At 38.8% G+C, this 14,221-nt stretch overlaps 1 protein-coding gene across 5 annotated transcripts in view; it reads left to right on the top strand.

Moving 5' to 3' along the window:
- The first annotated feature begins 597 nt into the window (after positions 1-597).
- The window catches only part of DIDO1 (death inducer-obliterator 1), a 74,084-nt gene continuing 60,460 nt past the window's right edge, over positions 598-14,221 (top strand). For 4 of the 5 annotated variants that reach the window (XM_032218333.1, XM_032218329.1, XM_032218332.1 and 1 more), the window contains exon 1: positions 598-809. The gene's annotated coding sequence lies outside the window, so the exon portion shown is untranslated. Of the gene's footprint in view, positions 810-830; positions 1,076-14,221 lie in introns of those variants that run through there. The other variant, XM_032218331.1, reaches the window with a different exon arrangement.

The following is a 14,221-nucleotide window of genomic DNA, read 5'->3' as shown; positions in this document are numbered from 1 at the left end:
AGTTTCTCTTTAAAACATTTCTCCTTTTCACATCCAGGAAATATAATATTCTGCTTTTTCAATATTTCCTAGGATATTTCATTTTTCTGGGAGAGCGCTGGGTGATAATTTTCCACAAATAGAATAGAATAACAGAGTTGGAAGGGACCTTGGAGGTCTTCTAGTCCAACCCAGATGCCTCTTGGAAAACAAAAACAAAAAAGCACCTTTGGGACAAAACCATGTCCAGGATGAGTGAGAATCTCCATAGACATATTGTTTTTATGTTTTAGAATGTAGAGGAATGATTTGATTTGGGGATTTAAGCACGGCTTTCCCTACAGTGGGCATTTAAAAGGGGCAGTAAGCATTAAGCGCGGCTGTTCCGCCCCCCCAATGAGCAATTTCCTCTCCAACCACAAGGGGCGCCTGCCCACTCGGCGGAGCACGCGTTCCTTGTGGTCCTTTAATTCCCTTCTCGGCCGTACCCTCCCTCTCTTTTCCCCCTTGAAGAAAGAAGAGCGTCTCTAAGGGGTCGCGCCGAACCAGTCCTCCCAAGTGCCAGTGTGTCCGCGGGAGAGAGCGGCCACCCCTTTCGGCGGCGCCTGCGCGCGCTGGCCGCCTCATCGGGCGGCGGCCATTTTGGCGAAGGGTTCAGCAGTCGCCTCAGCGCGGGCGGAGCAACAAGTCCCACCCGCCGCTGCCGAGAGCGAGCCGCGAGGAGGAGGAGGAGGAAATGGCGGCGACGGCCGCCGTTCTCAGCTGAGGAGAGGCAGCGACGCCCGGTTCCCCTCTCAGCGTCTCTCCGCGGCCCGTTCCCCTCCTCTCCGGTGAGTGAGGCACGCGGGCGAGCCCGGGGCCGACGGGGCCTGCTTGGAAAAAAACGGAAGAACGGGGCGGGGAAGGAGCAAGGCCGGCGGTGACCCCACAATCGCTTAACGTCAAAAAGGGGCTTCATGACGTGGCGCCGCCGCCGCCTTTCTCCGGCCGTCGTCGTCCTCAGAGAGGTGCGGGCGAGCGAGGCGGAGGATCTCCTCACGGCCTCACTTCTCCTGGATGGGACGAGGAGGGGAGGCTTTCCAGGCCTGGCGGGGAGGTGAGCGCCAAGGGAGGCCCCGCCTCGCCCCAGCAGACCGTCGTTGGGACTCCGGCCTTCTTTTTTTCTTCACTCCCCCTTTTTTGGGGTGGTGGGGGAAGGTAAAGAGGGATTATGGACTCGCGTTTTTCTCCTCACATCGTTGGAGTCGGGGCTGGGGAGGGGCGTTGAAACGTTTAAATGAGTATTTTGAACGCGAGGGGTGGGAAGGGTTTAAAATGGGGCTCTTCAACGGGGTCAGTATTGACCTCCCCCCCCAACAAGGATCAAGGGGATTATCCAAGGGGGTCGTCGTCGTCGGGTTTTTGTGTGTGTGTGTGTGTGTGTTATCAGTCGTAGTACTGGTTAGTTCAAGTAGTATTGGATTATTTGGGGTTTTCAGTAAATAAAACTCAAATTTCACAGAAGGCTTGATGAGCTGAATTTGGGTTTAAAAACAAGGGACGTAAAGCGCTTGTGGGGGCTGGTGGGTGGGTTTTTTGTTTTTTTGTGTGCACAGGGGTGTTTTTGGACGTGCTTTCACTTCGCAATTGTGTAACAACGTCCGCTCAGAACCCTTGTTGACTTCATTCTGCAGGAAGCCCCGCAAATGAAAGGAGTTTGGTTTTTTTTAAAGACCCTTTGAGATGCAAACATGCACACAGCCACCAGAGGGCAGCAGAGTGCCCTGTGTCCCAACAATGCCCTGTAGTGGTTGCCTCATAGTTTTGCATCCCAAATAGGACAGTTCTGGAATAGGACAGAAAACTGCCCTCCTTCCAGACAAAATTCCAGTCTCTCAGCAGATCAACCCCAATCAAGATAGGTAAGAAATAGTGTATGGTCCAAATAAGCCTTGTTGGCAAATGGAGATTTCAAATTCTATGTTCTCAGTTCAGCAGCTATAGATTTTATGACAATTTGACTGGCAGTGCATGTTTAGGATTGGGCTATCAGAAACTAGCTGATTTTATTTTCTTGATGTTTCATATAATTCTTGTTAAACCCATGAGACTTGGTAGAGATCAGTAGCTCCCTCCCAAACAGCACCTGCTTTGTTTGGCTTTGCTAGTTGCTGGCTGAAACCTATTTTTTTACTAGCTAAACTGTTTCCATCTGCTCACCCAGTAATTTTTGAGGAGGGAGATTGAAAATGAGCCTAGCACAAGTGGTTTCTCCTCAGTATTTCTTTTCTGTGTATTTAGGGATTGATGAAGTTAAACTTCTTAATTGGATACAAATTATAATTTAAAAAAAGACTTTATAAAGGATGTGGAAATATATATTCGATGTGTAGAAAAATGCGGGGGGGGGAAATGTGTGAGTTGTTTCTGTAATACTGAAATCCTTTATTCATCTCTCCTTACATCTAAGCACAAATAATTTATAAATAATATATTAGTAACATTTAGCACAGTTTAATTTTTTTTTTTTTTTTTAGTTTTTATTGCAAATTTATATGCCGCCCTTTTCCCTGAGGGGACTCAGGGCGGCTTACAACAGTAAAGGGAAGGGAGTGCAAGACAAGACTTAAAAAAAGAATCGTGATTAAAAGGAAATTGGTCATAAAAACACAACATTCACTCAACATTCGGGCGGGGTGAGAATAATCCTATCCCCAGGCCTGTTCTATGTTTCCTAATATGTTTATGGATAAATTTCTCAGGAATTTAATAGATTAATTGAATTATTTAATTTGTGATTCCTATTATTTTGCAAAGATAGTATAGACATTAACTGTAATATATGTGGATAGTAAAATATTTACCAGGACTGGATGTAGCTCAATATTAGGCAGGTAAGAAAAACATGGCATTTATATGTTTATCTAATAAAATCTTGTGATATGATTTGACAGTTACAAACACATTGAACACTGACATTTTCTTTGTCTTAGTTTGAAGGCAATGTTACCTCTTAGCAAAATTTAGGAAAGATTTTTAACCTTTTCGTGATTTATTTATTTTGCAATAATTGTAAACCACTCCATCAAAAAGACTCTACAAGGAAAACAAAATAATAACCCACTTGATAATAACATTAATTTAAAAATAATTAGCAATATTGCACTCAGATGGCTATCTATAAGTTTGCTGAAATAAAACTATTTTTTGATGTTTGAACTGAATGGAAGAATCATGCTTAGCAAACCAGCCCCTCCCCTTTTCTCTCTTTCTCACATATAGACATAGGTAGGTAGGTGGCATGATGCATTGAACTTTTATTACTAGCACTTTGAATTTGTCTTAGAGCTTGGAAGCCAACCAGCTGCTCCTGAAATTACCTTGAAATATAGCTGCATAGGATAGACTGCAGTAGCCATTTTGGAGGTGATTTAGGGAGATAGGGGGAAAATAGAGGGCTTTGGATTCCCCCTTCCTGTTGCTAGTGAAAGTTTGGAGGCTTCCCCAACATCAGGCACAATATTACCTTTGCAAGAGGTCTGAGATTGTGTTGGGAATCTGGACTTCGTAATATCCTCTCAGCCAACCTACATTGACATTGAAAAATTAGGTAGGGTTGGGCCTAATTGATAGACCACCAGGGAATACAGGACTAGTTTTGATTTCAGATTTCATTTCGATGAAATCACCAGAACTGAACTTAACTTTGAAGGAAACTATATTTTACTTTCCCTAACGTTTTCCTAGAAAGTTCATAGAATATATTAGACTGAAAATAATAATAATATTAATAAAAATTTTTTAAAAAGGAATATGTTAGACTGGAGCTCATTATGGTATAGCTAGATCCAAGAATCGCATAAAAGAACCCAGGGTATTTTCAAAGAAGTCTTTGCACAGTTTGGAGTTAGTTCCGGACCTGCCAATTCTCACTATATTTGCAGAGTATGGCTATAGCACCTTTTTTTAAATCTTAAAGTTACCCTGTAGAGTAAAGCTACACCAAACCCAGTCTTTTCTAAGATGCTGCAGCTCTTCAGTACTTTTGGAAGAGACCATTCCCACTTTAGCAGTAACTTTTTCTCTCAGCTGTCTAAGTGCTTTTCCAAAAGGCATCTGGACTTTCTTGGTTTTTTGAGGTGGTTTCACTTCTCATCCAAAAAGTTTAGTTCTAACCTTGAAACTTCTTTGGATGAGAAGCGAAATTTTTTGAAGGAAAAAAAAACAGGAAAGTCCAATTGCCTTTTGGAAAAGCAACTTTGGGCCTGGATGATTGGGAATCTCCATATACATTTTCCCTAAATATGTTATTCACATTTCAAGGTTGCTGGTCATGAAGAATAACCCTGCGATAGCTTCAAGCTATTATTTGAGGATTGTTGAAGTAACACCAGTCTCTTGGAGCTGGAAAGGATTTGTCATAATGATCATCATACAGTAGTTGCCTCCCCCACCCCTGTTTAGGATTGCTCTGACTATTTTTCTGTAAAGCAAATTTATTAGAATTGATGCTTTTATGTTCATTGGACTTCTTGCTAGTACTGTAAAGTTGTACTTTACATTCATATGTGAATAGGTGTTTTAGTGTTCTTAGAATTGCAGCCTTTTAACAGGCAACAATACATATCTGTTTTAATAATATATTCTATATTATTTTATAGTGATAAATATCTGATTCTGTTGCTCTGGTATAATGTACCTTCCTCTGAGATAGCAGTACAAACAATTGTTTGAGTTACTGCTCTGCTACTAAGAGGAACTATTTTTATCGGTACATTAAAGTTCTGAATTTACTTGCTTAATTCTTCCTCAAAACTATATAATATACTAATATTGGGTTTAGGAAAATCGGAAGTTTGTTGAAGATTCATGAATTCCAAAATATTACTTGCATAAAATCTCATCTACCTTTGGCTTTTGTTTTTGTAACATACTTGTTTCCATTTGACAATTGCCATGCTTGGCACATGATATAGTATGATGGGTCAGTATGAAAATAGAATTTCATGATGGTCAGACGCATGAAAATAGATTTTCATAATGCAGCAAATTTTACACATCTTGAAATGTTAGCTTATACATTGTTCCAAAGTGTGCAGAAGGCATTTAATTGTGTCATTGATGCTCTAATAAATAGTAGGGGTATAAAATCTTAACTTTTAGTTTTGAAATTAATCATTTTTAAATAAACTATTTAATATGTATGGATTTCTTTCCCTTCACCCAAAGTCTGTCATCCATTTAGCTAAAGCTGTCTCAATAATAGACATTAGTAATATGAATATTAGCACTAGCTATATTTATATACTAATATTGACTTTTTATAGTTTGAATTGCTAATTCTCAGACAGTTTTGTTGGTAAACACTGTCGTTTTAACAATCTAGAAGAACGTGATAAAGTATTTTCAGAAAAATTATGAAAATGAGTGCAGTTGAATAGAAGAGAAACAAATATTATATGCACAGACTGACAACATTGTGCTTTATGAATTAATCAACAAGCATTTATGTGCTTTAAAATTGCTTCTACTGTACTGCCTTAAAATGGCTTCTAGTGTACAGTGCAGTGGAGTTGCCATGGTAACGGCTTCACAGTACTCCACAAGGGGGCTCCCTCTGGTAAGGGAGAAAATCCAACATTAGAAATTACGCTACTCGGGGCACAGGGAAAACATTTTTAACGAATTTAATTTGTTAATTTGCCGAAACCAGGGCTCATGGAGAAGTTGCTCTTGCCATAGCCTCTTCAGGAATTGCAGTGACGTTAATGGAAGGAGGGAGGACAGCCCATTCCGCACTTAGGTTGCCACTTGACATCACAATTCCTGTCTAATGCAGGATTGGGATAAATAAATACCTGGGCAAGGCCGGGTTATCTGCTAGTTGTGAATAAAAAAACTACATGACCTGTACATTATCTTAAAAAAAACAACTATATTAAAGAGTACTGGGACTGACTGAATCTTTTTTTAAAAAAACCTTCAGGCTCTGTTATGTAATTGAATTGAATTATTGAAGATAATTGCCAGGATAGTATATATAGGAAACATAGTGTATTTTAAGAATCATAAATCTGTAATTTGACAAAAAGTTTAGAGTAGCCTGTTGTAAAACATGTAACTGCAGAATTATCAAAGTTTTAGCAGATTATTCATAATGTGGTTCTTGGTGCTCTCTAAACTTGGTTGTTTTCTTGCAGACATTTCATTACCCTTAGGTAATATCCTTAATCCTAATCATTCATTATTCATTGCACTACAAATGCAACAATTTAGTAACATTGCAAATAAATGATCTAGCTATGTGGACTAGATGCTTCAATTGTGGAAAGGCTTAATCTGAAAATTAGCATTGCATATGTCTCATCTATAACTAATGCCAAACTTTGCAGATTTCTGCCCCCCAACTTTTTCAATGGACATTTTTACCACTGAAGCCTGTTTCAGGGTAGCTAAAGAAAATAAAGCCAAAATGTTTTGTTCTTCGCGTTTTAGTATTTCTTCTTTGTTAGTCATCTTACATATAAAACATTGTGAAAAAGACCAGTATTAACCATCTCTTTTATCAGATTATTTAGAATCAGATGATAATTAAGCCGCTTCTTAAAAATGGAGTATACAAATTTTTCTAATTCACCCACTGACCAGGAATAGATTGAAATTTTCATTGATGTGGGGGGAAGGGTGAGAGTAAGCAAAAGCCTAGATCTGTGTTGTCAAGTAAGAGGCATATTGATTGTATTCACTATATGTTTTTATAGGTTTTCAGTGATCCTTGTCTCCTGGGTTCCTATACCGTATAAGAGGCACTTTTTTCCCTCAAAAAAAGAGGGTGAAAATCTGAGTGTGTTTTATACACCGAATACAGCATTTTTGGCCTATTGAAACCCCGCCCCCTTTGCAAAAATGGCTGGGCAGAAGGTTTGGGAGGCTTGCAAAGTGCTCCTGAGGGCTGGGGAGGGCCAAAAAAGAACCAAAAAACAAAACAAAAACCCAGGATGTTTTTGCTCCCCCAGCTTCCAGGAGCACTCTACAAGCCTCCCCAAGCCTCTGCATGCCCTTCCCACCCTCCACCCGAAAAATGGGCCATCTTTTGCCATATTAGGAGATCTATTTTAAAATTTTATAATAATATGGTCTAGATCAGTGTTTTTCAACCACTGTGCCGCGGCACACTAGTGTGCCGTGACATAGTATAAGGTGTGCCGTGGGAGAATTACTTTATATATAGTCAATATAGGCACAGAGTTAAAAATTTTTAACATTTTCTAATGGTGGTGTGCCTCGTGATTTTTTTCATGAAAAAAGTGTGCCTTTGCACAAAAAAGGTTGAAAAACACTGGTCTAGATCTTGGCTTTTAACAATTTTCAGCCATTAAGTCCAATGTACTACCCTTCTGTATATTTTCTTCCCTCAGTCCCCATTTTTCATTATGGTTACTTGATATTGATCATACTGGTTTGGGCTTATGGGAGCTGGTCCAAAACATTCAGAAGGGTATTGGGTATACACTGTATTGGAACGTTGCTTGCTTGTACAGTTTACAGAAGAACTAGTTTGATCTAATGGTTAAAGTATCAGGGTAGAAACCAGGAAACAATGTCCCATCTTAGGCCGGCTTTTGGAACAATCACTTTCTCTGTCTCAGTCCAACCCACCTCACAGGTGGGGAAAATAGGAGCAGGAAGTCAGGATAGAAAGTAAATAAATAAAAATTATAAATAAATCAGACTGGAAACAGCCTAGGGCACAAAACCAGCTGATGACTTTGGACTAGCTTATTTCAGCCTAGGAAGTAGGCAATGGCAAACCACTTGTGAAATATCTTGCCAACAAAACTGTAGGCAGCCTCTGGGAATCAGACACGATTGAACGGGAAGCGGGAGGGAAACCCCCGACTACTGAAAGAACCCTATTGAATTAGCAATTCCCTTGTTATGTATTTGGGCGGCTCTTGCCGTCCCTCCACAATGTATGCAAGCTTCTCATACACTTGTTTGTTCTTTAAAACACTCTAAAAAGACTAATCCTCCATTACTACCCCCTATCCTGGTCAAATATACTAGTATATATTTTCATTCTCAGTTAAACAATATAGACAGTCCTCAACTTAAAACCATTCGTTTTGTCACTGTCTGAAGTTACCACAGCAATGAAAAAAGTGAGTTGTGACTGGTTTTTACACTTCCGGTCATTGCAGCATCCCCATAATAATGTGATCAAAATTTGGGCACTTGGCAAGTGGCAACTTTTTATGATACTTGCACTGTACTAGGATCATATGATCACCATTTGTAACCTTCCCAGCTGGCTTCCGACAAGCAAGGTTGGGGGGTGGGGCTGGGAGTGTGTGGAGCCATATTCACTTTAGAATTGCAGTGATTCACTAAACAACTAGAGAAAAGGGGTCAACTCACTTAACAACTGTCTTGTTTAGCAATAGAAATATTGGGCTCAGTTGTTGTAAGTCAAGGACTGACTGCATAGCAAAAGATGATCTGCGAGATAAATCATCGATTGTTTACTTTGATCTTTCTTGATCTATTTACTTTCTAATAAAAATGGATCAGTAGTCATTTTTATATATGATAAAGAGAGATTGCTGATGGTCAACTCTTGAGAGAGAGTCTAGCCTGGAAGTTGAGGCAACTGGATTTCTTTTCTTGTTCGTTTGAAACATTTGCTGCTTAGTCAAGTAACTTCTTCAGTGAGGGACCCCATATATGTTCACCAGGGAAGTTTCATGTCTCATTTAATCTGGATGGGCTTCTTATATGAGTAGGCAGAGACTCTTGGGATATAAATGCTCCAACTCCTAAATTCTTTCTCCTAGGTGGGTCATTAAGTGTGGCCTCCCTGGTGAACACCTGTGAAGTGGTCTTAATGCAAGAGCAGCATAAAAAATGGGGGACAGGTTGTGTCTGAGGCCTTCACCTCTATTGAGGGAAGGGTTTTCCATTTTGGCATAAACACATTGCTTTACTCCTCTCTCAAACCATTTTTCTTCCTTGTCCAAAATGTGAATGCTACTGTCCTCAAAAGTGTGGGTTTTTTGTTTTAAATGAAGGTAGACTGCTGATTTCTGGTCCTATGATATTGCTTCTCTGGGCCAACAACGGCGATGTAGCTTTCATTATTTAATATGTGAGTAATGCTGTTGAGTAGCAGAGAGTTTGTGTGGTAAGTTTTTTGGTTGATCCAATTTTGCTTAATCCACAGAATCTGATCTGTCAGTGAGATTGGTTAAATTGTACTTGAAGCTTGAGACCTATCCGTTGTAATTGTCTACTAGGCAGATTTAATAATTCTGGAATAGTGATGTAACTCTTAACTGACAGGGAAAAGGACATCTGCGCCTTATTTTGGACTAGTCCCAGGAAGCATTGCCAATTACTGGGAACTGTGGGACTTCAAAACATGTAGCTCACTTAGTTGGAGATCCTTAGAGCCCGATTTTTTTTGAAGTCTATTTTGAAATAGAGGCTTGACTGAACTTTTCTCCAATTATGCCTGTACTTGTAAACAGCCAGTTGAAATATAGCTACTGAGAAGTAAAAATTTAAAATAGTCTTCATTCCATCCACTCTTGTGGAAAGAATGAGGCAGAAAAGTATGTGTAAGTATATCCAAATTAATGTAATACCCAACTTAGAAATGTTTCTCCCAGTAAATGGGTGGATGTGAGGTACTTACATATACACATTCATTTATACCAGTATAAACTCACACCGAAAAAATGGCCATCACAAAGGTTAATACTGTATTTGAGTAAATAATAATGTAAATAAGAATTGCTTGTAAAATAAGGCACTCAAATTGTAATGCAGAGATAGAAGATCAGATAACATTACTAACTATTCTTTTTCACACAATTCCCCTTCCCTTTTTTTTAGTAGAAACTTTAAAACAAGAAAGAAAGAAAAGGGTAGAGAAAGAGACAGGTAGATAAACAGAGAAGCGTGAAATGATGATAGAAAACAAGTTAAAGTTATACCAAGAGGGAGGGAGGGAAGGAAGGAAGGGAGGAAGGAAGGAAGGGAGGGAAAGCTCAACAATTATGCTGGACTTCATAAGCATTAAACTCTCTCTCCCTACATGCATGCTTACTATATTACCTAAACATGCCTATATGGTTAGTCTGTAAAAAGTTCCTTTAAGTATCATGTCTCTTACTTTCCAAGTAAAAATTAGTTATGTTTAGGTGCAGAATCCTGCAGTGGGAACTGGACTCTAGAAAAATGCTGAAATGCAAAGATAGAAAAGTCTCAAAGCCTCCTATTCTTTCCAGATAAACTATTAATTGTCTGAAATAGTTAATTTTTATTATGAGTATTATATGGTAGAAATGGTTTATGGAACTTCCATTTTGCAGCTATAAATAAACATGGCTGCTAGACTTTTTGGAGGCAGTTTCTGACAGGCCTCCTGCAGCCTCCTGGGACCACCGTACTCCTCATGGCCCGTTTTGGGCCTAGCAGGCTTCCCTGAAGCCTCTTGAAACCAAAAACGGGATGGAGGGAGCACCAAACCCTTCCCTGCGCATCCACGCATGGCACCACACACGTGTGTACGTCTCCAGCATGTGCGGCAGAAACCCGAAAATCAGTGACTGGTGGGAGGCGCACGTGCATACACGATGGAGCTGAGCTGAGTGACAGCTTGCATGCCCACAGAGAGGACTCTGTCACCTGTGACACGCATGCCATAGGTTCACCATCATGGGGCTAGACAACCTTATTTAACAAGTTCTGGTTCGAGGTTTGTTTGTTCTCAGATTGATTTCATTTCTTTGAGACTTCAGAAAGCAGTGACCTATATATATGGTAATTATGCTATTCTAGTCTTTTTTTCCCCTCTCTCGCCCTCCCTGATTTAAGAAGAACTAAATGTTCACACCATGACCATTTTTGTAAAAAAAAAGTCTTAATTGTACATTTTTTCATGAACCCATATGGCTATCTTTTTATTCTTATTGTGATGTTTTCCTGCATTATTTACATCACTTCTAGTTTTGATGTAACAACTCCAATTTTCAAGTTTTTTTCTGGTCAATCATATTGCCTTATTTCTTAATATTTAAATATAAATATATTATAGAGAGTTAAACTACAGTGGTTATATTATCCAACTGATTCTGCATAAATTTGTGTTAGTTGCATTGATGCTTAGGAGCTTTGCTAATACTCTCATCTGTTCTTGCCAGCTTTGAAGAATACTTTATACAAAGACAAAATATTGTTGTAATGCTAAGCAGACCATGTACTTTCAGAATAACTGATGTTAAGAGATAATTCATGTAACCGTTCTTTAATGCCCAAACCTCTGTCCTTTCTTAGCCAGCTGAAAAGGGCATGTTGTATCTGTGCAATCCAGTCCATAAAGCAAGATTTGGGTATAATCTCAGTTCTGCTCAGTTTTTGGGCAAGCTCAACAGGCACTCTATCTCTTTATCAAATAGTGTGATTTGTATAGATAACAGCAGTAAAAAAAATATTTTTCTAATTCATATGCATGAGAAAGAATCTGGAATCTGAAAAGTCTATGTCATTTTAGTTGCTTCTGATAAAAGTGTTTCCCATCTATGAGTTTGGAGATATGTTTCCATATTTCCCTCATGTTTCCATATTTCCCTCATGTTTCCATACGGTCATTTTTGAGGTATGCTTCTTACAATAATTTCTCTTATGTGTCAGGTATTGTGGCATTGTACCAATTTTTAAGAGAAGACTTCATTCAATTCTATTACCGTATAGAGGGCAGAAATGAGCAAAAAATGGGCCGTTTTTTGCCCCCCCCCCAGACGCCAGCAGCACTCTATAAGCCTCCATAAGGATATGCATGCAGTTTTTTTTTACATGAAAAAACAGGCTTTTTGCTCAATTTCCCCCCGGGGGGGCACTCTGCAAGCCCCCTCAAGGCTATTCATGCCTTTTTTTGAAGAAAAAACAGGCCCGTTTTCATGAAAGATGGGCTGTTTTAGGGAGGTTTGCTGAGTGCAAAAACTTATTTTCCTTTTGGAAAGCTCTTTGATTGATGAGAATTATATTGATCAAGTGCTGTACCAGCAGAAACACCTACCTATCTACTGTATTTCTCTCTATTTCTCTATATCCCTCTACCTACCTACCTACACAAACTCTCTCCCTATCTATCTACTGTATTTCTCTCTTTCTCTCTCTCTCTCTTTCTCTCTCTCTATCCCTCCCCCTACCTACCTACCTACTCTCTCTTTCCCTACCTACCTACTCTATCTCTCTATCCCTCTATCTGCCTTCCTACTTTTTAAAAAAATAGCCTCTTCAAAACCTTGGTGCGTCATACCCTGGTGCGTCTTATACTCTGAAAAATATGGTACTTTATTAAATCAATCTATATCCACTTATATGGCTGCCATATTGCACTTTTACTAGTTTAATTCTGGATTTGTGTATTACATTGTTACATTAGTCTTGGTAACCAATTTAACATTATTTCATTTTTGGTGCAAGATTCTTGAATTGCCTATATAACAAACATTCATTCTTTTGCATTTGATACATATGCATTTAATCCCTTATTCCTAGCCTTACATTTTTTTAAGATGGCTCCTTCATTATCTACATGATGCATTCCAATAACCAGATTAACTAATGTTTTATATCTGCATACTTTATACATTTATTGAATAAGGGCTGCCACATTTTCTTTCTGCTTTCCCGGTTGGAGAGGAAAATACTTTTTTGAAATTTTGAGGGGAAGAAAGATGTAAGAAAGCAGCCTAATCATGCCTCTGTTTGGTTACCAAAAATATTGATCTTTCTATGTTTATTTGTTGTTACTGTTAACTGTTGAAAAGAATAGCATAGCAATAGCACTTATACCTATATACCACCCCATAATGCTTTACAACACTCTCTCACCTGTTTTCTATGATGGCATATTGCCTCCAATAATCTGGATCTTCATTTTACCGACTCTGAAAGATGGAAGGCCGAGTCAACCTTGAGTCTGTCAGGATCAAACTCCAGACTGTGGGTGGAGTTAGGCTGCAATACTGCATTTTAACCAGTGTCTACCAGACTAAGTAGAAAAAGATAGGCAAAGGGAGTTGCTTTGTCTGACATTCAGTCTTGTTTGAAATAATATATTGAGTTCTTTGCTTAGGAATTTGAAAACTATTTTTTCCCATTGGTCACTATATTCTCCTTAAATGAACCTCAGAGACCCATTTAATTTCAGCTGCACTATTTTTTTAAATAATGTTGAAATGGTTATATGACAAGTATTCTAATATTTGCAAATCCAGAAAAACCAATTGTTTTGAAAGACTTAGACATTGCTTAATATAATATAGGTGGACAACATAAAATACATGCTATTGGTATTTACAATCAAAAGTAGAGTATTACAGATGCTAGGTTTAGTGAAAACCTGTAATCAGAGTGACGACTTTTTATGATTAAAGTAGTTTTTAGTACCTCCGTTATATTAATCCATTATTTACAACAAGTGACCTTCCTTGTATTGGATTGTTTCTGGGTGTCAGTTATGGTACTTGTGGTTCAGCATTTCTGGAAGTCATTCTTTTTATATTGATGATTTAACAGTAGAACTTTCCATAGGGATCAGGATGAATTTGTGTGCTATGCACACCTTCCTCTAAACTGTGCCACATACCAGGATCCAACCACATGTTGTCTCTGTTGCGATGCCTTGGAATAGCATCACCTCAGAAATAGATGGTCTTCCCTAATAGCGTTCTGGAAATATTTAAAAAGCTGACTTTTTCCAGGCCTGGCAAAGGGGGAAGTGCTGTTGAGCTGACCAGTATATTTTGTTTAGTATTTAAAGTTTGTTTGCCTTGACTTGAATGGTATCTTCTGCCTATTATTAGTCTTTTATAGTACAAGCCACCAACAGTCATTCTGGAGTCACTCTGAAGTAAATCTAATAAATAAATAGATAAATAAATCATATATTGACATTGAACAGTGTAACTTTGATATTTTGATATTTTTAAAAATATTCTCCAATGCTAGAAAGAATTATCAAAATTGAAACATGCTTTAAAATGAGGCTGTGTATAAGAAAGAGGGTCTCTTTTTGGCTGGAAATTGCCCCCCATTTTAAGACCTTTTCTTGCCACAGTTGTTAAGTGAAATGCTACAGTTGTTAATAGTAACATGGTTGTAAAGTGAATCTGACTTCCCCATTGATTTTTCCTGTAGAACTTTGCAAAAGGGATGCCATGACCCTGAGACACTGCAACCATCATAAACACTA

Source organism: Thamnophis elegans, chromosome 5, assembly GCF_009769535.1.
Source record: "Thamnophis elegans isolate rThaEle1 chromosome 5, rThaEle1.pri, whole genome shotgun sequence".
Classification (NCBI taxonomy): domain Eukaryota; kingdom Metazoa; phylum Chordata; class Lepidosauria; order Squamata; family Colubridae; genus Thamnophis; species Thamnophis elegans.
This window is presented reverse-complemented; position numbering and strand designations above follow the sequence as displayed.